This window comes from Pleurodeles waltl, chromosome 5 (genome assembly GCF_031143425.1).
Source record: "Pleurodeles waltl isolate 20211129_DDA chromosome 5, aPleWal1.hap1.20221129, whole genome shotgun sequence".
Lineage (NCBI taxonomy): Eukaryota > Metazoa > Chordata > Amphibia > Caudata > Salamandridae > Pleurodeles > Pleurodeles waltl.
In genome coordinates, this window is record NC_090444.1 from 1763323871 (window position 1) to 1763349750 (window position 25880).

Consider the following 25880-nt stretch of genomic DNA (forward strand, 5'->3'; position numbering starts at 1 on the left):
TGTGTCCTCTTTATAGTTACTTTTCACTGCTGACCAAAATGGTGCATGCTGGAACTAGTGGTACAACACACAAAAAGAGAGAAATAATGAAAATACTATAACCAACCTCTCTATATTAATCTTAATAATTATGCTAACAAAAACTGTGTAAATATACATACTTATAAACTATGTTAATAACAAATATAAATCAATAAGGAAAAATTATTATTAAATCAAACATGAAGAAATTCTATACAATTAATTAAAATTAATTAAGCATAGTTATCACATTGTCCAAAATAGGAGTTTTAGCTACACATTTTCACTCATTTGCAACATATATTAGTCTTTAGCACTTTACACGGTCATAGTTTTCACCCCAAATCTTTGATCAGGAGTATACCTATGGGGGAATTTATTAGGATGAGAAGAATTTGCTCTAATGATAAGGAATTACACCTGAAATGTTCAGAAACCTACGAAAGATTTAGAAATCGAGGTTATAACGATAATTTGTTAAAGAAAAATATGACGTTGATTAAGTCAAGAAAACGAGAAGAAATCTTATTCAAGAAAAGAGAATTACATTTGAATGAACCACTTAGAATGATTATGAGATATACGAAAGAAAGTGGGAGTATAAGGAACATAATTGAGAAACATTGGAAAATAATTGAGAAGGATTCAGACTTGGGGCCGTTGGTAGGTTCCAAACCTCAGTTTTCATATAGAAAAGCACCGAGCATTAAAGACATGGTGGTGAGAAGTCACTTTACCTTAAGAAAAGACTGTAACTGGTTGGAAGAAGAACAAAAGAGTTTTTCTAAGTGTAATAGTTGCAAAGGGTGTAAAATAGGCAAGTCAGTGAAAAGGGTATCATTCCCGAATGGGCAGGTGATGGTAATTAAACATAAAATCACTTGCAACACTAAGGGGGCTATTCCAACTTTGGAGGAAGTGGTAATCCGTCCCAAAAGTGACGGTAAAGTGACGGATATACCACCAGCCGTATTACGAGTCCATTATATCCTATGGAACTCGTAATACGGCTGGAGGTAAATCCGTCACATTTGGGACGGATTACCACCTCCTCCAAAGTTGGAATAACCCCCTAAATTTGTAATCTATATTATTGAATGCCATTGTGGTCTCAAATATATAGGAAGTACTATTTGCATGCTAAAGAAAAGGATACTAGAGCATATTAGAGCAATAACCCATAAAGACATCACATATGCAACTGCTAAACATTTGCAAACACATACATCAAGTGATTGGAAAAGCCTAAGATACTATGGGATAGATCACATCCCAGATCAGGAAAGAGGGGGCAACCGAATTAAGAAACTGCGTCAATTAGAGTCCAGATATATAATTCAAATGCGAACGAAGGCCCCTTATGGGATGAATTATGATGAGGAACTTTATGTCCACTTGTAGATTGAAACAGGAATAATCTTCATGAACTTGTTGTATAAGTGTTTTCATATCATCTATGAGTACATATGTGGATATTTACTACCATGTGAAAATCGAATAGGGTAAAGAGTGAACTCAATTCAAATAGGACACATATGTATTTAAATTGGTTATTAAAGTGCTAAAGACTAATATATGTTGCAAATGAGTGAAAATGTGTAGCTAAAACTCCTATTTTGGACAATGTAATAACTATCCATAATTAATTGTATAGAATTTCTTCATGCTTGATTTAATAATAATTTTTCCTTATTGATTTATATTTGTTATTAACATAGTTTATAAATATGTATATTTACACAGTTTTTGTTAGCATAATTATTAAGATTAATATAGAGAGGTTGGTTATAGTATTTTCATTATTTCTCTCTTTTTGTGTGTTGTACCACTAGTTCCAGCATGCACCATTTTGGTCAGCAGTGAAAAGTAACTATAAAGAGGACACAAATGGATTGATGAATTTCAGAACTCGATAAAGACCGTGGTGGTCGAAACGCGTTGTTCTTTGGTTTTTGTCACAGTCACTTCAATAAATTTAAAGATACAAACAACCTTGGCGGAGTGCTCGACAGAATTTATATTTTTATTAATTAATTGAGGGTTCGGCTTGCCCTCGGTCTGAGCACCGGTTTCAGGAGCGCGGCGCAAGGATTTGAGCCGCTTTGTTAGATTGCAACATATATATATATATATATATACTGTATATATATATATATATATATATATATATATATATATTCACTGAAAAAAACTAAGATTAAAGTGAAGATATGGTTAGCTTTGGTTATAAGAAACACAGAAAAAATTATGGGAGAAACGCTAGCAAATAATTTAACCATTAGCAATCGCTCAGGGTAGCATTCCAGCTCACAAATATTTTGCCCACTATGCCACCTCAGGTTAGACCCAAACAAATGCAAATCAGCCTCGATCTTTCTCTTATTGGAACATTCTAGTCCACCTGCCAAGCCAGGTTTTCTTGGAATCAGAACACAAGCATCACAAGACCAGTTTCGAGGTGGTTGGGCCTCTTCAGTCAGGTGCAGCTTGGTTCAGGTGTCACAGTGAGCATGAGACCCACGTCTGGGCATACCGTTGGCCACTTCGGATGTTACATCAAATACATTAAAATCGATGGGAGAAATGCTTGGAAATAGTCCAACCATTGGCACTCGCTTGGGTTAGCTCAACCCATTGTTCTTTTGCCACTCTACCAACATCGTTATGGTGGGAGTCTCACGGGAACAGTAATATAAGCAGTGTTAAAACATTTGCATTAAAACCCCATAGAAAACAATAGACATTGGTAGCCAATTCACATTGTTTTAAAACATCCAAACTTCAACCAATCAGAGTAGAGACTCTGAAGCACTCATCACTTGCAGGGCTACAATACCTCAGACATCTAACCCCATGTTGTGTGTTAGGGAGTCTCCCCTGAGCTCTGCTTAGTCACAGTATTACTCCGCTTGTGACCTGACAGCTATCCAGTTGATGTCCAAACTTTTGAAGTTTAGTTTGGTGGTGCAATTTCCTATTTTCATCATGTGTGAGGGTTGCAAAATAGAGGCTTTTCAAGCCTTGTAAGTCCTGTGAGTAATCAAGGTTCTTCTCGGAGGACCCCCACAAAGAATGTTTTTACTGTCTTTACTCTCAGCACAAGCCTAAGGAGAGCACGTCCTGTCACACTTTCTCAGCTAATACTCTCAATGTTTGTGAGGCTAGGTTGCTTCTTTGCTCCAGAAAAAGAAAGCACTATCTGAATGAGTGTCTGAGTGTGAGGAGAGTGGATATTCCTCCTCAAAAAAGCAGAAACATTAGGGCTCCTTCTCATCTGACAGAGACTCTAAGAGGCCTAACTCACACACTAGGGAGGCCAGTGTTGAGAGGCTGAGATGCAAGTAGCCAGCTGGGCCTTCTCCCTCTCAAAGGAGACCTGTCTCTTCACCGCTACCTGCTCCCAATGAAGAAAATCCGTCTGTCGATGGATCCGTTGATGAAGATCACCCTGTCAACGACCGCTGCATCGTCTCTGGTATCCCCTTCTATGCCTGTGATGACTGCGACATCTACAACTTTGATGACCAGAATGATGACAACCACTTCTTCATTGTTGATGAAAGACTCTAATGACTGCATTGTCGACGGCAAGATAGTCATCAACAGCTCAGGTTACAGCAGCAGCTTTGTCGACACGGTCAGCTTCACCGGATGTCTTTCCGTCAACAAGAATTCCATCCTGGGCTACATCGTTGATGACCATGTTGACGGCACCATCCACGACTCCGTCGACGGCAGTGAGGAAAAACATTGTATATTACAAGCAAAGGCATAACATCAACTATGCCACATGACATTTCTAAAGTATCACCTTTACCCCTAGTATGCCTTCTAGAGTTGCTGGAATTAAGGAATGAAAGTCTTTTTGGACCAGAATATAGCTCTTCTCAGCTCACCTTAAAGTGTCAAGAGACTGAGGGTGAAGATGCAGACCAGGGGCAGCCTACATATCTGGAGGATGAATTTTCTTTCACTGATGGAAGCCATCAATCAGCTCAGGAATATGACACGTTCCAGGAGCATTACCCATATGAAGAACCAGAGGAGGAACATCAGGTGCAAGAACATTCTATTGCAATCCCTGTTTCATTGGTCACCAATTTGTCCATGAAGATTATTACAAGAGGTGACCCGAGGCTAATGCCTCGACTCACCAACCACCTCTAAGACCGGAGATTCCAGAGACTGCCTCTACTCCAAGGAGACCTGCCAGACCTCAAAGAGAAAGACCTGTCTTGCTACCTATTTCTATAAGGGACACTTTAGCTGACAGTGATGGTGATCAGAAGCCTGAGGAAGGGGACATCCAGTTCGATTCAGGGAATCATCCCAAATGGGACGATTATGTGGATCCAATATCAGCCTTATCTACTCCTCCTCTGGCAGATTCGCCGCAGCCAAAATTGGTGGTTTCCATGACATCCTGGAGAGAGCGCCCAAAAGCTTTGATTTTCCTCTTCTAGCTAAACAGAGTGTTTTCTCTACAACTTTAAAGTGAGGCCCAACGCACAAAAAGATCTATCCCTATTCTTGACTTGTTACAGCTCGGTCATCCCATTTCTAGGGAGCGCTGTAAGGGGACTCTCGGTAGCCTGGGAATCACCTTGAACACTTATCTAGAGTCCCTTTCTGACTCCTGTTTGTTTCTCCTTTCGCCATGGTATACTTGTGTAGTACTACATTTGCTTCCTGGGACTGCAAATCCCATAATGCACAGCCTGGTAGTCAGGAAGCCTGGATTCTGTTTCCCATTGTTTTCTATGGGAGAAGTCCAGTTGCTCCTTTTCACCGGATCCTCTCCTCCAGGACTTGCGAGTGTCTGAAACTACACACACCTGAGACCTCTCCTGTGCACCCCGGTCATGTAATTCCACCTGGGGGTTTTTGCAGCTTGGAACTGCTTATAAGCAGCCATTTCCTCAAGATCCCCGTTGTGCATTGGAGTTCGATTCCTTTGTGTTACAGACCCCTTATCGGATGGTGTTCCAGTTTCGTCCCTGTTTTGTTCCAGCTTGATCCTGTTTGCTGTTTCTCTGCCCTGCTCCTGATTTGTTCCAGCCAGAGTCTGCTCCCTATCTCTTAGCCTTGTACCTGTTTGTTTCTTCCAGAGTCTGCTCCCTGTTTCTCAGTTCTGCTCCTGCCTTGTTTCAGCCTGAACCTGCTCTCTGTTTCCTAGTCCTGTTTACTGCTTATTCCTACTCCCTGTATTCCAGACCTGTATTTGCCTGTTCCAGCCAGAGCCTGCTCTCTGTTTCCCAGTCCTGTCTCTGTTTGTTCCAGCCAGAGGTTTGCGCCCTGTTTTCTAGTCCTAGTCCTGCCTTTGCTTCAGCATGAGCCTGTTCCCAGTTCTTGCCTCTGCCTCTTAGTTTGTTCCCTTCAGTTTCCGTTTCCTCTCAGTATTTGTGTCTGGTAAGTGTTCTATCAGTCTTCACCAGTGTATAAGTGTCCTCCTTTGTACTGGGGTTGTCTCCTGGGTTCCAGGAGGCAATTCCAGCCCCCATCGCTGTCTAGTGTTATGCGTTGTCTTTCGTGCCTAACAGTGACAGTGTGCTATTGCTGTTTTCTCAGGAATCGCCACTGTGTTTCCAGCTGGACCCTCAAGAGCATGTCTTGTGTATGTAAGTACTATCCTTGTTTGTGCTCTAGGATCCAGAGACAGAATCACTTCTGCTGCCTCCTTTCTATGGGTCTGGCAGGGTGACTATCTGTAAGAGCAAACTGCACAGGGGCATTGACATTCCCTGTCACTGTGGGAGGTTCTGCCCTTACACTGTGTACAACCCCAGCGTGTTTGTCCATTAGTAATCTGTTTCCTGTTTGTTCACACAAGGGTTGCTCTGCTTTTTCTTCCCTGTGCCTGTCCATAGCTGTCCTTTCCGTGTATGCTTTTAGCTGCTCTTCTGCCCCAGTACACTACCTCTTTAGGACATTCGGTGACCTCAAGGGGTGTCCCAAGCAGAGTCCTGATCAGACCCGCCCGAATCCGTGACATGACTTTATCTGGCAGGATGGATTAAAATTAATGAAAACACTGGCTTCATTGGCTACGGTCCTCCCAAAGCTTGACAAAAAAATATAAGGCTCCGGATAATTCACCAACTTGCTTTTTTGGTCAGCCTCGACCAGACTCCATCATAACGCAGGTGGCCCAACGACGGGCTAAAAATTCTTCCTCACTGTACACAGTCCCTCTGGAAAAAGAGGGCCACAGCCTGGACAACACTGGCAAGAGATCCTCCGTTATGGCGGCGACTTCTATTAGAGACTCCAACGCTCTGGCCATCCTCCGGAGATACGACCTTCAGATGCAGTCTGCCATGCTAGCATTCATAGAGTACCTCCCTGAGGACAAATAAAAAGAAGCCCAAGAAATCCCGATGGAAGGGGAGAAGGTCTCTTCGGAAATAATTGATGTCACCATGGACATCTGATCTACGGCCTTTTGGCAGATGGCAGGGGCAACATCATTTCACCCAGAGGTGCAAATCAAAGATCCTCGACATGCCCTTTTGATGGAGAAAGCTTGTTTGGTAGGCATACGGACGATGTATTACAATCCATTAAAATTGGACCCAAAACCGCACATTCTTTGGGCAATTTGCAACAGTTGTGATTCCAGTCTTTTCGTGGCAGAGGTCAGTTTTCTTCCCGAGCTCTGTTACAACAAAACAGATGTCAACCATACTCTCAGCAAAGTTTTTGAGCCCTATACTCGATACAACAACCCTACAGGTTAACAATAGTGTCCTCCTACTCTAAGCAGCCACTGAGGGTTATATGACGGAACACCGAATCTTAAACTACTACTAACCTTAACAACGAGGTCGGAACACCGACCTCGTCTTTACTACTAATGATTTTACCATGAATGCCTTAACAACGATATTTTGTTGTAAAGGCATTCCTGATAAAATCATTAGCAATAGGCACCATTCACCCTACATCCCTCACCCCACCCCCCCAACCCCACCCCAAAACCTAAAATCCCCTGACCCCCCACCCACTCCCCAAAACCAAAAACGCCCCACCCCCCCAACCCCACCCTAAAACCTAAAACCCCCTGACCCCCCACCCACTCCCCAAAACCAAAAACGCCCCACCCCCCCAACCCCACCCTAAAACCTAAAACCCCCTGACCCCACACCCACTCCCCAAAACCAAAAACGCCCCACCCCCCCAACCCCACCCTAAAACCTAAAACCCCCGACCCCCCACACCCTCCTCAAAACCAAAAACGCCCCACCCCCCCAACCCCACCCCAAAACCTAAAACCCCCGACCCCCCACCCCCTCCCCAAAACCAAAAACGCCCCACCCCCCCAACCCCACCCCAAAACCTAAAACCCCCTGACCCCCCACCCCCTCCCCAAAACCTAAAACCCCCCACTTACCTGAGTCGTCACCTTGTCATCTGCGTCGTCCTCCTCAGCCGACTCCCTTGTTTGTACCTTAACCATGCATGTTCGTTGTTCAGGACATGCGTGGTTAAGGCACAAAATACCGAAGTCGTGGTTAAAGAAAGCGTTGTTCCGCTTTCGTTAACCAGGACTTCGTTATAAAAAATTCGGCATAAAGGATGTTTACCGCCACTGAGTTGACGTCCAATGTCTGGGGAAAGGCTCAGGGTAGTTCCAGCAGACAATGATGTAACACAGGAACCTATTGTCCCACTTCAGTTCAACAATCCCCCTTCCAAATTCTACAATCATTGGAAACTCATCTCTTCCAAAAGATGGGTATTAGACGTAATCCAGCATGGTCACACCCTGGAATTTGTTCAAAACCCCTCCCGATCTCCCTCCACGCAGATCACATCACCATCTCTCCTTACTAAAGGAGTAAATTCAATCAGTTCTTTCTAAGAATGAGATAGAGGAGGTCCCGCTAAGTCAACGCAATACATAGCTCCAACAGGGTTTTTCTGAGACGTTCAGGACACCAGGTTTTCCCCTACCTGGACGACTGGTTAATAAAGGGCCCCTCTTTTACTTGGATAGACAGTTGACTGAGGCCTGCCTATGCCTTTTCAAATCTCTGTGTCTCAAACTGAACAAGGAGAAATTCCTCTCTAATTCCATCCAGATTGGCGGTGTTTTTGGGAGCAATCCTAGATACCAAAGTGTCAAAAGCTTTTCCCACAGAGGACAGGATTCTCCATGTAAAGTCACTCACAAAATCCCTATTGATGTTGTCCTGAATCCCATTGATTCCAAACTGTCATCTTTGCATGTCGCCACTACTGGAGCAGCTGGACGCTCAGTGAATCCAGTGCCAGGCCTCCTTTGAGGACAAGATTTTGCTCACTTCATACATAAAGTCTGCAATGTCTTGGCAGACGAGACGGAGCATATCTCAGGGACTCTCGTTCCGTCTTGTGCTACCTCAGGTAGTGATGAGGACAGATGCTTCCCAAAAAGGTTGGGGCACTCATTTACAGTACCTGGAGGTACACGGAAAAAGGAGACTTTGTCACAGATAAACCTCCTAGAGCTGAAGGCGGTTTTCCCAGGTCTCAAGGCTTACCGTGCCACGCACTGCATCTCTTCAACAATCATATTTTATATCACCAAACAGGGAGGGACATAGTCGGGTTCTACCGGAGCAAGCACAACAAAAATTGGAATGGTTACTAGCCAGCAATATCTCCTTGAAAATAGAACATGTCCCAGGAGTACAGAACGCACCCTAAGCATAAGAAACAAGCAGTGCCATGAGTGGGAGCTAAACCAATGGCAGTTAAGACTGGTTTTTCAGCACTGGGGTTTCCACAAACCTGGATCTTTTGCCACTGACTGCAACAGCAGCTACCCTTAACCGGGGTTTTTGGAAAACGCTTTTCACTTCGCATGGCCAGGGATGTTCGCATATGTGTTCCCTTTATTCCCTCTCATTTCCAAGGCCATACACAGGATGAAAGGGGACCTTGCTGTCTCATACTCATAGCCCAGCGTGGCCAAGGCAGTATTGGTTCATCAAGTTACTTTGCCTATCAGAGTGCCTGCATATCCTGTTCCAGCCAGAAGAGGATATTCTCTCAATGAACTAAGGGAAGATAGTACATCCACAAATTTGTTCTCTCAATTCGTCAGCTTGGCTACTCACAACACTGAGTTCAGCACTCTAATTCTTTCTGAGTGCAAATCTATTCTTCAAAATGCTTGTGCTGCATCCACAAACAAATGTTACTCTGCAAAGTGGAAGAGGTTTTGCTCATGGTGCACTTTCAGTCTTGTCATCCTCTCTTGTCTACACCAGAGCAGATTCTCCCTTATCTGCTGCAGCTAGCAAAATCAGGACTCATTCACTCATCTATTAAAGTTCATCTAGCAGCCATCTCTAGATTCAGGAGGCGTTCTGGCCAATTGTCATTATGGTCCAATGCACTGGTTAAGGAGTTTGTGAAGGGCTTTTTTCGGGTCTACCCTTCGATTAAGCCTCTTCCTTTACTTTGGAAGTTAAGCACAGTTTTATCCCAGTTCATGAGATCTCCTTTCAAACTAAACCACAAAGCTGACTTGAAATTTCTCTCTTAGAAAGTAGCTTTTCTTTTGGCTGTCACTTCTGCAAGAAGGATAAGTGAAAGCTAAGCTTTCACAGTTCAAGAGACATAATTACATTTTTGTGACAATAGGGTTATCGTAGAAACTAACCCTAAATTCATCCAGAAAGTGCCAATATCTTTCCACCTAAAGGAGCCCATTGTTTTAACAACATTGTTCAGTAAAACGTCTTCACCTGGAGTGAGGGCCTTGCACTCTCTTGACATCAGACGCTGTCGGAATTTCTACTTAGAGAGAACCAAAACCTTCAGAAAGACAGACCAACTCCTGATTTCTTTTGCCTCACCAAGAAAAGGACAAGCTTCGTCATGGGCAGGTATTGCTTTGACTATTGCTTTCTGCCATGAGAAGTCAGGAAGACCACTATCTGCGAAGGTGAAAGCATATTCTACTTGAAAGGTCATCGATTCTTCAGCCTTTTTCACAGGAGTGACATTGCCTGACATATGTAGAACAGCAACGTGGGTTAATGCCCACATCTTCATGAAGCACTACTGCCTGTATTCATGGAGAAAAGCAGCTGTGGCAGTCAGAAAAGCTGTGCTTAGATGCCTGTTTTCATAAAGTACGCAGCATTTGAGATTTTTGGTTCATTTACATTTTGGTGTCCAATCTCTCTCTTCTTGCTATATTTCTCCATCTCTTGCTTTTATTATGAGCCTGTCAGGTAATGTTTCTCGTATCATGTTGTTAAGTTCACTGTTATGTTTTTTAGAATTCCTATATTGTTTCTGTTTTTTTCATGGTTAGATGGTTTGCCTTATTTGCTTTCATCCTTCACTTAATACTCCTTGCTAGTCTGATTCAAGCATGTGAACCTATGAAAGATACAATACTGGAGAAAAAACAAGTTATTTACGTGTACACTGTGGTTCTCCAATATTGATATATTTCATAGATTCACATGAGATGCTCCTTCTTCCCTGTTAAGGCTCACCAATTTCTTACCTCTGTTTTTTATCCTGTACCACACTCGTGTGTGAAATCTGAGATATGGTGGCCCTGCAGGGGATGAGTGCTTCATGGTCTCTGCTATGATTGGTTAAAGTGGGGATGTTTTAAAACAATTTGTTTTCTATAGGGTTTTAAGGCCAGGCACGACTCTTCGCGTCGAGCGGATCCCCCATTCTCCCCTCGTGTCCCTGACCCCGTCCTTGCTGCCCTCGCTGCCTCTGGAAGACCGGGCCCTCCTAGTGGGAGGAGTATCTAGCGTCCTCTTCACTTGTTCTGTATTTAATTTCTTGCATTTCGAATTTCGTTCTCTGCCTTGATTGCAATTGTATTTGTGACCTTTTTGTGCCCCATTTTGTTTTTGCCGCTCTGTTTGCTGCCTCCATCTCTTGCTGGTTTCCCCATCCCTGCCGCTGCGTCCCCTGCGTCCCCGCCCGCCTCATGCCCCCATTGGCCACCGCCTCCCAGCTGCTCCTCCCTCCCATCTCCCCTTCTTAATGGCGGCCGCTGCGCAGCGCGAACAGTGATCCTGATCTGTCCTTAAGGCCAGGCACGACTCTTCGCGTCGAGCGGACCCCCATTCTGCCCTCATGTCCCTGACCCCGTCCTTGCTGCCCTGGCTGCAGCTGGAAGACTGAGGCACTCCTAGTGGTAGGAGTATCTAGCGTCCTCTTCACTTGTTCTGTATTTCGTTTCTTGCATTTCGAATTTCGTTCTCTGCCTTGATTTCAATTGTATTTGTGCCCTTTTTGTGACCCATTTTGTTTTTTCTGCTCTGTTTGCTGCCTGCGGCTCTTGCCGGTTTCCCCATCCCTGCTGCTGCGTCCCCTGCGGCCCCGTCCCCCTCGCGCCCCCATTGGCCACCCCCTCCCACCTCCCAGCTGCTCCTCCTTCCCACCTCTCTTTCCTAATAGAGGCCGCACGCAGCAGGCGTGCCAGAAGCAAGCCCGCCTGTGCCCGTCCACGACTGTACTGCGCCCAGCGTCGGTCCCCCTGGCCCTCACTGCTCCGAACCCCCGAGGCAACGTTACTCCTCCACCAAACTCCACGCCTTTAATCCAGGACAACATCTCCCCTCCTGCACTCAGGCCAACCCCAAGCACACACACAGACCTTTCACATGTCACGCATGCCGCTTCTCCTGCACTCCCACAAACACCAACAACACCTACACGGACCACAACTACAACAGCCCCCGCACCCACCTTAACTGCATACTCCTAAACACCCGCTCCGTCCACAAGCACGCCATCGAGCTCTGGGACTTGATCACAACACACTCCCCTGACATCGCCTTCTTCATGGAAAGTTGGATGAACCCCTCATCAGAACCCGACATAGCCATAGCCGTCCCAGAAGGCTACAAAATCTCTCGCAGAGACCGCATAAACAAACCAGGGGGAGGCATCGCCATCATACACAAGAGCACCATCAAGATCACCACCAACACCCTCAACACCCTAGATAACACAGAACACCTACACTTCTTAATTCACATAAACGTCAACACCAGCCTCAGACGAACCTTCATTTACAGGCCACCAGACTCCTGCCCCCTTTTCTGTGACGCCATCACTGATACCATCAGCTCCCACACCCTCACCTCCACAGACTATATTCTCCTTGGTGACTTCAACTTTCACCTGGAAATCACTCACGACCACAACTCCACATCCCTGCTAGACAGCCTCACGAACTTAGGACTCAAACAACTAGTCAACTCACCCACTCACTTAGCAGGACACACGCTTCACCTCCAGCAACCACATCACAGTCACACACACCACCAAACTCCACTGGACCGACCACCACTGCGTCCACTTCTCCTTCACGAAACCCCCCACCCACTACCAGCAACACACCACCCCCTACTGATTGTGGGACAAGATCCCCATAGAGCACCTGAACGCCAAGCTCACACAAAATCCACCCCCCTTCACCAACAACCCCAACATCGCTGCTCACAGCCTCACACACTGGCTAACAACCTGCACAGACTCCCTCGCCCCACTGAAAAGTAACAACAACACCTGCAACATCAAGACCGCCCCCTGGTTCACCACTGAACTCCAAGCCTCCAAGCGTGAATGCCGCAAAACTGAGAAAGCATGGCGCCAAGAGCCCTCCATGAACAACTTCTCCACCCTCAAAACTACCATACGTAAACACCACCAACTCATCCGGACCACCAAAAGGGCTTACTACAAAGAACGCATAGATAGTAACTCACATAACTTCAAGGAACTCTTTACCATCATCAAAGAGCTCACCAAACCGAAATCCTGCACCATCGACCCCCCTCACACACAAAACCTTTGCAACTCCCTCTCCAACTACTTCCACCACAAAATCTTAGACATACACAACAGTTTCACACCATCCGCTCCCACCATCAACACCACCGACACCACCGACATGACCAACAACACAACACCCCCCACCCCATCCAACTCCTCACCTGGACCCCAACCAACGACGAAGAAACCAAAAAAAACATGAACTCCATCCACTCAGGCTCCTCCACAGACCCCTGCCCCCACCATATCTTCAACAAGGCCAGCCCAATCATTGCTCCCCAACTCTGCGCTGTAATCAACAGCTCCTTCGACGCCGCAACCTTCCCAGACACCTGGAAGCACGCCGAAGTCACTGCACTTCTTTAAAAAACCCAAAGCAGACTTGGAAGACCTCACCAACTACCGCCCCATCACTCTTCTCGCCTTCCCTGCCAAGGTCGCTGAGAAGATAGTGAACGCCCAACTGTCTCACTTCCTAGAGGAACACAACGCACTCCCAGTCTGGATTTCACAAGAACCACAGCATTGAGACCGCCCTCATCGCCTGCACTGACGACATCAGAACCAGAGTCGACAAGTGCGAGACTGTCACACTCATCCTCCTGGCCCTCTCCGCAGCCTTCGACTCTGTTTGCCACCAAATTCTCTGCGCATGCCTTTCGGACGCAGGAATCCGGCACAAGGCCCAGACTGGCTCACCTCCTTCCTCGCCGAAAGAACCCAGAAAGTCCGCCTCCCACCTTTCCAGTCCCCAACAACCAAGATCATCTGCGGGGTCCCCCGAGGGTCCTCCCTCAGCCCTACCCTCTTCAACATTTACATGGCCACATTCGCCAACATCCTCCGCCCCCACGGAATCACCATCATCTCGTACGCAGACGATACCCAGTTCGTCATCTCCCTCACCAAGAAACCTTCCACCGCCAAGACAAACCTCCTCGCCGGACTCCTCGACACCGCCAAATGGATGACAGCAAGCCACCTCAAACTCAACTCCAACAAAAAAGAAATCATCATCTTCGGCCCCAACAAGACAGTATGGGATGACTCCTGGTGGCCCACCGCCCTGGGACGACCCCCAACACCCTCCACCCACGCACGCAACCTCGGCTTCATCCTAGACTCATCTCTCTCCGTGGCCCAGCAAATCAACACCATATCATCCTCCTGTTTCAACACCCTTCACATGCTACGGAAGACCTTCAAATGGATTCCCTTAGAAAACAGAAAAAAACATCACCCAGGCACTCATCAGCAGCAGATTAGACTACGGAAACACCCTCTACGGTGGTACCGCAGCCAAGCTTCAGCAGAAACTCCAGCGTATCCAGAACGCAGCCGCACGTCTCATCCTCACCCTCCCACGCCACAAACACATCTCCGCTCACCTCATATCCCTTCACTGGCTGCCCATCAACAAAAGGATCGTCTTCAAAGCCCTCATCCACGCTCACAAATCCCTCCACAACACTGGACCAGCCTACCTCAACGAATGAGTGAACCTCCACACACCCACTTGACTCCTCCGCTTTGCTGACCTTGCCGTCCCCACAGTCCCACGCATCCAACGTACCACCTCCGGAGGCAGATCCTTCTCCTACCTCGCCTCCAAGACAGGGAACTCCCTCCCCACCAACCTACGCAAGACCCAGGACCTCCTGACCTTCAGAAAGCTTTTTTGGAGGAGTAAAAAGGCCTCCCCCCTTCCATATCCACCCCCCTACAGCGCCTTGAGACCCTATCGGGTGTGTAGCGCGCTTAATACATTTTTTGATTGATTGATTGATTAATGCTAATGCTTTCACACTGCTTGCATTACTGTTACCGTGGGACTTCCACCATGTCGATGGAGAAGATTCAAGCATGTGAATCTATGAAAGATATCAATACTGGAGAACCACAGTGTACAGGTAAGTAACTTTTTTTTTTTTTTCTATCTATCTTATATACATATTCATTTATATATTTGTATCATTTTATTTGAGGGTGTTAACCCCGCCCCCTCTTCCATATGAAGGTAGTGAATCCACTCCCCCTACCCCAGCTCAATTAACACTTATCATATTAAACACCCTTTTATCAGAATAAGAAAGGGGAATGTAAATTGCTAAAACTTGTAAGCTGGGCATAATTGTTCCGATGGAGTATGTAGTACAATCCATAGGTGATTAAGTGATGTGAAATCCTAGTGAGCTCATAATTGCCTATTCGCTTCACACATTTACAGCAGTTGATCAACAGCCAAGCAAGGGTGTGAACTTCAAAGTGTCAGTGACTAATAGTTGTTTGTAGAAAATATGAGTCAGTTCACAGCAATTGCCACACCCCAGTATCCTCTACTGGGCACTCATTTCCACATTCCGGAGGCACATATTTAATAGTACGGGGTTAGGATTATAGCATCAGGTGTCATTCCCTCTTGGGGGGCGCCTTGTGGAGTCTGCTTTGAGTAGAAAACCCAAGCAAAGTACAGCATGCTTCCCAAAATGGTGAACAGTGCATTTAGACCCAGGCAGACGCAGGGGTGACATCAGGGAAATTGTGTGTGTGTGTGTGTATATATGTATATATATATATACACACACACACACACACACACATGGGGAATGAGGGTGGGGGTTCCCTTCTGGTGTTTCCAGTAGGATGATCAGCTTCTGGTGGATTCTAGGCTCGGCACTGGCAAGACACTTATAAACCTCCTAAGAAAAGGCGCTTTGACTCCAACTTGGAGATTTCATCTGAAGTGCTGCGGAATTTTACAACGTCCTGTTATCCCACTCATTCTTCCCCTATCACTGGGAGGATTTAGGTTGCATTTTATAGTTTTGTTTTCTGAATTATTAAATTTAGTAATTTTTTGTTGTCTAGAAGTGGCGTTTCAGAGCTATCACTGGTCGTTTTTGTAGGACTTAGGGGTAACACAATATACTCATGATAGGGATGGTCCAAATGGCATTTCACGGCAGAATGCTGAGTTATTATGTGATATTTTTTTCCGCAGGAGTAGGCTGGGGAGGGTACTATGAGGGAGATCGCTTCATTGGCCATTTTCATGCTCCAGGCGACACCACACCCTCATACTATGGGGAGGAGACCGGTCTGGGCCTGGTGTCGAGACACAAATAGGAAACTTTATTTTCTGACTAAAAGGGATATGCACGGAGACACAGGTTTGTCAGTTGTCATTTAAGTATGCTTCAATATTGCCCTTTTTAGGTGTCACAGATTGTCAGGGTGTGTTTTTAACGTTTGTTACAATCTGTCACATCAACACATCCAATACAATTTCTTACTTCTTGAATTATAGTTTCTGGTGGTTTCTTTGATCCGGCATCAACGCTGCTCATTCAGTATGGTGTGTATATGGTCTGGGCTCCCCAGAAAAAGTGCATTTACTCGAGGAACGGGTCTGGGTGACATTGGTGCACCGGTGCTTTTGGGCAAATGGAAGAGGTTTCCGTCTAGCAACTCTAAAGAGGGGATCCACTTCTGCGGATGCTCGGGATTGCATGCACCATTACAGGGCAAGGATAGCAGATTAACAATTTTGAAAGGCCACGGAAATGCATTTTGGCCTTTTTGTCCCGCCTTCCTCTTACGGTTTCTGTTCTCCAACCAGTGGTTAATTTTCGCTGGTGATTGCCGGTGAGCACCGCCAACAGTTATTTTTGGGGACTAGGACTCTCTACCCCCACCTGCACAGTCCCAGTCTCATTCTGAACGGAGGAAACAGCAAATGAATCCCTTTATTTCCACGAGGCATGGAAATAGCAGAAAGACAGCCAATACCGTTTTCTTTTAGTGCTTAAATGGATTGGCAATCCTTCTTCTGTTTCCATGAACCACAATAGAAAATAAAAGTATGACTATTTATCTTTTTATCTCTCTCTGGGCCCAGTGGGCAGCATTCAGGGGTGGTCAGAGGCTCGGTGGCTAATGGCGCAGCTCCAACAGGTAATCCTCGGAGGCTCACACCACCTCCTCAGGAATGTTTTGGGGACCAACACTTATTTTTACATTTTAAGCACTGGCTTAAATTCCAGCCTGCCACCTTCAATTGACACTGTGGGGGGAGAACTTTATCACATTATGTCTTCCTACCCACTATTCCCCTGCTTTGTTGCTTAATTTGAGCCAGTGGTTTCCGGTGTGGGGCACCTGCACCTATTTTAAGGGCTGGCACTTATTCTTCTGTGTCAGGCATTTACTGCGAGTAAAAAAAAAACGTATTGGAAAGACGGAGGTACATGTGGAGCGTGTGTAAGCAGGGTGAGGAGACAACATTGACCTGTTTTTGCATGGGGATTTCGCTGCCTAGGATGATGCCTAGGTTGCGGGTGTGATCTTTCGGAGTTGGGGTGGGTCAGAGTTCCAGTGGCTACCAGGAATTGTTCAAGATGGAGGTGTGGATGCCGAAGACCAGAACTTCAGATTTGTCAATGTTGAGCTTCAAACAGTTGTCCTTCATCCAGGCTGCGACGTACCTCATGCAGTTGTGAAAGTTGGTTATCGTGGTAGTAGGGTCCGCTGAGAGTGAGAGGATGAGCTGGGTGTCGTTGGCCTGGGAGATGATGTTGATGTTGTGGCTCTGATGAAGTCTGCTAGTGGCATCATGTAGTTGCTGAAGAGGGTTGGACTGATGGATGAGCCTTGCGGGACGCCACAGATGGTGTGCTTTGGCTGTGAGGTAAGAGGAGGGAGAATGATCTTCTATGTGCGCACTGAGTGGAAGGATGTCATCCATCTAAGAGCATCGTCTTTGAGTCCACACTGATGCAGTCGGTTGATGAGTGTGTAGTGGGAGACGGTGTCAAAGGCAGCAGAGAACTCAAGAAGGATCAGGGCAGCAGATTCTCCTCTGTTGACTAGGGTGCGGATGTCGTCTGTTGTGGTAGTCAGGGCTGTTTTGGTACTGCAGTTGGTGCGAAATCCTGATTGGGAGGGGTCTAGCAGGTTGTTTCTCTCCAGGTGTTCAGTGAGTTGGCACTTTTCTAGGACTGTGACGAGGAACAGGAGCAGCAAGATGGGGCAATAGATCTATAGGTTGTTGGGGTCTGCAGAGGGTTTCTTGAGGAGGGGTCGAACTTCTTTGTGTGTTTGCAGGCATCAGGGAAAGTGGCTGTGGTGATGAATGGCTGTGGATAGTTTTAAATTCGTGGCTGATCTCGTCGCTTCCGAAGTTGATGAGTCGATGGGGGCAGGTGTCTGTGGGTGCTCCTGAGTGAACGGAGATCATTAGAGCTTTGGTGTTCACACTGTTGAGTTGTTCCCATGTGGTGAGCATGTAGTCAGCAGCTGTTTCTGCAGAGGTTGGGATGCTGAAGAGGTCAGTGGCTTGGGGCTCAAAGTTTCTGTAAATGGTGGCTATCTTGTTGTGGAAGTGGTCTGCAAGAGCAGTGCAGAGGTCTTCTGAGGAAGCGATTGTGTTTTCTGTGGCTGACGGACAGGTGAACTCTCTGACAATGGTGTTGAGTTGCTTGGTCTGGTTGGCAATGGCCTTGATGCAGCGTGTCAGGGCCTTCTTTGCAGCTGGGAGGAGACGCTGGTAGTTGTTGATGACAGATTTGAAGGTTGTTCAATCGCTGTCATTTCTGCTGGAGCATCATCGTTTTTCCAGTTGTTTATATCTGCGTTCAGTTGCGCTGAGTTCTGGGATATCCCAACTGGCTGGTTTGGTGTGGGTGACACCGATAATCAAGGCATTGAAGTTCTCTATAGCTTGGTTGAGGTTGGTGGAGATGTTGGGCTGGGAGAGGCTGAGGGTTCCTGACCATTAGCTTTTCTCAAATGCCACTTCACCTCCATGCCAGGACCATGGGGTAAAACAACAGCAATCTGGGATGGCGGGCAAGGCTCCTAGAGGCACTGGAAACCTTAGTGCTGGTCCTGGGGGGGCAACAATACCTGCTACTACTTCTGCTGCCTGGCTGTCAGGTCGGGCAGGAGTATGGTCTCTGGCAGGCAGCATTCAGGAAGAGGTGATTGTCCTCTGGGGAGCTGGACTGGTTCTGCTCCCCACGTCCCCAAAATGGTTATACTCATGATTAGCACCATTGAAGCATGTTTTTCCAGGGGCTGGTTGATTACTTGGCTGGTTTTCATACACTATCGTCAGCCCATTGCATAGGGATGATTGGTTTGGACAGACCCTGCATAGCAATTGAAAGCGTGGACACCTGATTTTGGGGGTCATACATAACATAAAATTATGCAAGGGTAAAAAGTGAATAACTGATGTTTTTCACCTCGGGATCTGAGTGACCTCAGACAACTTAAGCTTTTCTCTTGTTTTCTATTTGATGTCACTCTGAACCCTTTGGTGAAACCCACTGCTTCCCGTCTATGATTCAATATATTATCTACAAACTATTTTTAAATGCTACAAGGCTATGTTAAATTGCTTACTCACATGCATAGAATCTGTTGCTAATGAGAACATAGTATACATGCAGGTTAGAAGATTCCCTAATCGATCAGAGAATCTATTCCCGTGCACACAAAGGTTTATTTTGGAGGCTCTTGTAAGTTTATTCTTCATATATTCCATAAGCACACAGCAATGCCCCTGGCACAATAGCTTACAAGCGTGTGGGCTCTGCACAGCAGGCATGGAGGGCATTGCGGCAATGGACTACACAGCACCTTCGACCCTGTCAAGGATTTGGCACCTCCCGCAGCAGCGGCTCCTCCGCAATGGTAGAGGAGTGTAGTCCGACTGGCTAAGAGCCTGCAGCTGAAAAATAAAGCAATATTTCATATTATTTTAGCTGCTGGCTCAGCAGAACCAGCGTGTGCAGGGAGGGGCGGGGCTGGGCCATGGGGGGGAGAGGAAGTGGAGTGGAATGCGCCTAAGTGTGCATGATTGTTTGGCCGGCCGTCTTGGAGATGGGTTGGATAAACAGCACAGACTCCCATGCAGTGTCTGAGCGGCAGACCAGGCCGCTCATACCAATCCTGGTGCATGGGGAGTCTGTGCAGAGTCCCAGGGACTGCTGGGACACCATCAGTAGCCGGAACAAGAGGAGCAAAGCGTCCGGCAGCGTTGGGACAGGTACGTTTCTTTTTTTTTTAAATGTCCCCATGCCATCCTCCCCTCTGCCCCTGACCCCAATCCCCCACCACCCTTGAGGTTTGTGGCCGCCGCCACTGACCTCCCATCTCTGCAACAAGAAGTGAATCCAGCAAGAATTCAAAATAAGTCAGGACAGCTCTTCTGATTGCTTAAAGGGGGTGTATACCCACGTTCACACACTGTGATGCCACAAAAGTGACGGATAGCTGATATTAGGCATACCATTTATCCATGCTTCTGTTTGTCATTTACAATACATCAGTGGCTCTTGCCTGTAAGCAAGAGTTCTGCTTGTCCTTGACCCTGTTCTGCACCTTACAGAAGAAGCTCCCAGTGAATCAGGCCAGAGCAGGGGTCCCCATGAAGGCCTTCAGCCAAAACACTATCTTGCTCCTTGTGAGGTCAAGAGGTGGTTCATATACACATGAATGCCACATAATAAGAATGTACAGGTAAGAAAATCCAATAAAACATTCATTCTTGGATAATCTTTGGAAACATTTCTATTTAAATCACACCGAAACGTGTCCGTTTCTGTTTGAACTGTCTAAAATAAAGTACATTTTCTTGTTCTTTGGTAAACACATGTCAAAGTTCTGGTTCTACTAATGATTACATAAACTTTTCCTTCATCGGTGAATTAAATCTGCACATGAGATTTATTAGTTTGAAGTATGTTGTGAGCAAGTGCCCAAGACTCAGGAAGCCAAACACAGGAGAACGAAAGATAATTCCACCTATGTGCTTTAAAAAGGAGCATAAAGCTGGCAAAGTGTTGATCCTGTCACAAGAAACGTAATTAAAACGTAACATTTTGTGTCAGTACAGACCAGAACACCTGTCTGATGCCAATGGGTAATGCACAAGGCAATTGGGCAAGGCCATCAGCAGCACCTGGGTGTGAGCAAAGGACAAGCCTCTGTTCAAGTGGAGTTCAAAATCCAAGAGCATCAAAAGGAAATTCTTTAGAGTTTCGCAGAGGGCAGGTGGATCCTTACACAAGGGTCTGATTATTGGGATCGATGCCATATTGGTGCCCACTGGTCGAAATTGGTGATCATTGCCACATTGGGTCCAAAATGCTAGAACAGGCACATTGGCGGTTATTGTTGCCAAATCAGGGGCATCCATGGCTCAATGATTATGGTGTCCCGGCATACTGGTAGTGCCCACTGCTGCCCTTTGTATATTGCTGGCCTTGGAATAAATGTGGTTATTCCTGATCTATTGTGGGCATTCATAGTAAGATGCTGCTCACACTTTGAATGCTGGTGCCCCTGGCGTAATAATTTATATATTTGTATTTTACCTGGTTTTTTTTTCCAGGACTGTGTGCCACCCTGCTGTAGTTTCACAGCGATTAACATTTGGGTAATTCTTTCCATATTGTAGCTGACATACTGGCATGCAAGGCAGAACATTTGCATTATTGGCAGTGGGACGTTTGAGTACTTGATGGAAACTCTAAATTGTTGTGATCATGCAAATGAAGTATTTATTAAAATTGAAAAATTCGTTTTCTGTCAAAAATGTTTTTTCCTCATACAAATGAAACACTTTTGTTTGACGTAATAAAGTTTATTATCCAATAGTGTGTATTTATTAGCACAGTCTACTTATTTTCATGAACTGAAAAGATGTTGTTTTGGGACAGATGTTTGTACTGAATATCCATATAGCTGTCTGAAGTCCTAATCTGTAAGATTGGGGTAACCTGTCTGCTTTCTGGTCGTGTAAAATCCCCATAACCTGAGCCTGTAAACCCTGTCGTGATATATTGTACTAGCTGAGATTGCAAGAGTTTCTTAATGATTTTCTTTTTTCCTCTCTTCCATTTCCAAGGAGATTCTCATACGATTGAAAAGGTTCTTCGAGGGGACAAGATGGAAGACTAAAATGAACTAAACCGTAGAATTGTCGGTAGATGTGATGGTAAATGATAAACTATTTGATGAGCTTTTTATATATTTTTTTTATAGAAGGTGTGCTGCAAAATACTTAATTTTGCCATCATTTTTGCTAAATTATCTAAGAAGGACTGAACCTGCAGCTTTTCTGGGCAGGGTTATATCTGCTTGTGTCAACGCAGAAGTAGAAGAATATTTCAAGAGTTCTTCACAGCTCCTGGATTTTTAGCAAATTTGTGTGAAAATTGTGCTGCATTAATTTATCCAATTTTTTCAAACTTTTCTCGCTTACAGCAGCCTCGCTGAAGAATGCTTGCTTCAAGGAGGGGCAGGTTCTTCACTCCACCACGTTTAAAGATCACCAGATGCCCCTGCCCCTCTGAACTGCTAGTGGACTGTAACTTAATAACGTATTATGAAGTACAAGCCACACTGAGAAAGAACAATCTGGGTTCACGTTAACTCAGGAACGGCTGGACTTCCCAAAAGTAAAATATAACCTTATTGTTTTACAGGCAATATCATTAGGTATTTGCATAGCGCACACCACACACTCCAGATTGTTTCCTGACGCTGAGGAGGAAAGTCTTTGTATATGTGAAGTGGTGCCAGCCAGCCTGTCAATAGGAAGCCTCTCCTTCGCCCCATCTCGCAAATATATTTGTGCATAAGTGTCAGCTAATGCCGTGACATGGCAATAATAATGTATGTTTTCTTTACAGCTTCATACCATACTTTAGTCTCTAAAGTAGGTGGTGATATAATCTGATTTAATTGCAATCTGTTCGCGGACTGTGGAAGGATAGAAAGCAGAATTGCTTTATCAGAATTTAAACTCAAGACCTTCAATTTCAGGTGAGGGCAGAAGGGATCATTTAGGTCACGGTCAAATCTTGCTGGATTTAATTAAGTCAGTAGCAGAAGCATCTTGTGGAATTGCAGCTCCCTACTCATAAGGGAAACTGCACAACTACAAGTCCCAGAATGCTTAGTGCAGAGCGAAGAAAAGTCACACAGGCTGAAGGCGCCTTAGTGACACAGGGATGCTGACAGGTATGCAGATGGCAGCCAGGGCTAATCCTATGAAATGCAATTTGTCAACTTGTAATCTAGGTCAAAGGACCCACTTGCAGCAGTGCGGACCTCCCCCGAACCCTACAGCTCTGGACGCACTCGTTTTATTGGGGAGGATGGTGGCCCGCGGAAGGGCATTATGCCGAGATGTGGTGACAGGGCCTATCGGGGATCTCTTCACCTGTTCCCTCAGCAGCAAGTAGTCATCGAAGCAAATCAGTCCCTGATCCGGTCCTATAATAAGACCTAAAACTGTGGGGAGGAGGGGGCGGGATCTCTGCTTGGCCTGGATTTATGTAACTAGGCTGATGAAGAGAAGGGCAGGGCGGTGGATTACAGGCCGGAGCAGCAACGATGTCCTCGGCATCTTCTACATGAGGTAAGCCTGCCCTTTTGCTGTTTTTTGGTTTAAAGCAACCCCGTGTGGTCAAAGCGGCGCCAAATGTCATTTCTCCAAAACACCTGTACTTAATGGATTAGGAATATATCTGACAGAGGCCCGTAGATTGCACAACGGTTTCTCCGTTTTTCGCCCACGCTACCCAGAGGATTTCTGCCACAAAAGCAGTGCCTTCCCTTGAGATGCGAGCTGCCCTCGTCTTCTTTCAGAGCACAATAGTTAGGTTTGGTTAGTTTAAATTCGTTTTATTTTAGGCTTTCAAAAGTTGGTGAGTGTTTCAACAAGTTGTTTTCTTTGCATGCTGAAAACAGAAGTACATGCTATGGTGACTGTTCATGACTACTATACTATATTTGAAGGTATACTGCTCAAAAAGGCTGTTTGTTCCTACTTTAAGAAATACTTAAGTATATTGTAGTTTGTAATGTGTGTATTTTTGGTGCCCTAGCATGCAGAATCTATAGCCAGAATGAACTACATGGCATATAATCAGAAGCCACAGTATATCCATGACATCACAATTGTAGTGATATCCCAGTTATACAATCAGAAAGTGCAGTTATCACATAATGTTACTGCTGTGACATATGGGGTAAAGTACTCCCTGCTGTACATTATAGGGATATTACGGAATACCGGGGAGTTCCACGACCATGCTGGAGGCAAGTTCCATTATGAGATCACGGAAATCTGAGGTGACTTGCAATATCTTTTCAATGTAGGCAGGGGGTGTTTTATTCCTTATAATACATTGCCAAACTGTTACTTTTCCCACCAACTGCTTGATACCTGGCTCTTTCACGTGCATTGCAGATCACAAGAATAAACGCAGAATCTGTCTAGTGGCAAAGCAGTTAGTATTTTTTGCAAAAATATATTAGAATCACTTTAATGTAAGTAGATTAATAAACCTCTGGCCCAGATTGCCTAGAAACGTGTAGAGATTCGAGGCCTGATTCACAAATATAAACTATTGTTTGCTATTCACAAAGGTCTTTTGCTAGTAGTAACTTTACGAGTGCAGGGAGTACAAGTTTTTTCGCAGCCCTCTATTTAAAGGTACAGCTGTTCGTTTAGTGGTGCATGCTAGCTGAAAAAAGCAACATGTTCTTATGTCATAGGCAATTAGGGCCTCACTCCAAGTTGCGGAGTAAGTGGGAATGATTGCATTTGGTGAGTTCCACTAGTACAGGCAATATACACCGGTTTCAAGTTTTGACATGGCGCAGGCTGTTGATGTTTTGCGCACCCTTACAGAATGTTTTGTCTTTTTTTTTCCAAACGATTTTCCACAGACATATTTCATCTGTTTTTTTCCTGGAAAACTATGTGTGGGAAAAATTGTGGAGGTGCATTGATTATGCCAGAACTTGGAATCCTGATATACTCCAGTTCTCCCTCAAATTTGGATTTCCTCACTGCTTTGAACAGGCACCAAAGAGTATCAAGTTTTATTGTAAATAAAGGAGCAGTATACTTTATATCCCAAAGGGAGAGTAGGTGAATTGTTGTGAAGAAGGATTTAACCATAACAATAGAAGCAATGGACTCCCAGTGACCCCCCTGCACTTCAACCTCTGGACAGACGCCCCCAATATGGCTATAGTTATGGTCACTGAGCTAAAATAGAGGAAGAACTTTCACAAACTTGGCCTATTTTTGTGTATTCACTATTGTGATGCCAGTAGCCAATATTATCCTCCACTCCACATCCATAACACGGATTATTATGATGATATATAGCTCAGCACAGTGAGGCTGCCATCAATTTACAAAGCTGGTGGTAATAATACAAATGCCATCCAATTAGTGGGCACCTAGGCACATATAAATACAGAGGCAAGGATGACATTTTACAATTTATGATGGCCACAAAGAACTCAAGATCTCAGGCCTGATTCAAAACGATTTTCCATGAATAGGTGCGACTTACTCTTGGATTGAGTCATAACTTAAAGATGCATAACTATTACTCACTGATGATTCACTCAACCAGATACAGCTAAGATACACCTCAGTGAACTCCATCAGTCAATCAAAATTACTTTCTTCAGCTTAGGTGAGCCATAAAAGTACATCAGCAGGTTAAAATACATTAAAAGAGAAGAAAAAAAAACATAAAATCATGAAGAATTTCTAAATAAAATACAATATACGAACTACAAACACAAAATACAAACCCCAGTGAAGTCAAAACATTTAAGTTACTTCCTAACTTTCCCATTAGCATGCTGTGATTAGGTCTCTCACTACGAGTGGCCTGATAGTTGATGAGAGATGTTTGTTGCACCTGATAAAAGCTGAAACTACGGCACATATTGCAATTAACCGAGCGACTCATAAAGTTATGCAAATGATGTGACCACATGCAAAGTAACAGCTCTCAGGGACAGCCACACATGTTGTGAGATACAATGCAGCCGTACGGTTTTGGGAACACCGTACTCAAAGCTAAAAGGACCCGGTGTGAGGAGGGAAAAAAGTGGAGTGAAGGAGAGCAAAAAGTTGGACATTTACAAGATGTGTCTAACAAAGTTTAGTTATGGAAAAAGCTTTGTTGAAGAAAACTAAACAGACATAAAAGGATATTTATATAATC

General features: G+C 45.2%; 1 protein-coding gene across 2 annotated transcripts in view; it reads left to right on the forward strand.

Moving 5' to 3' along the window:
* The window catches only part of RP1L1 (RP1 like 1), a 400448-nt gene that overhangs the window by 125003 nt on the left and 249565 nt on the right, over positions 1-25880 (forward strand). The window contains exons 3-4 of one of the 2 annotated variants that reach the window (XM_069236166.1): positions 21743-21832; positions 22102-23260. The gene's annotated coding sequence lies outside the window, so the exon portion shown is untranslated. Of the gene's footprint in view, positions 1-21742; positions 23261-25880 lie in introns of both variants that reach the window. The other variant, XM_069236168.1, reaches the window with a different exon arrangement.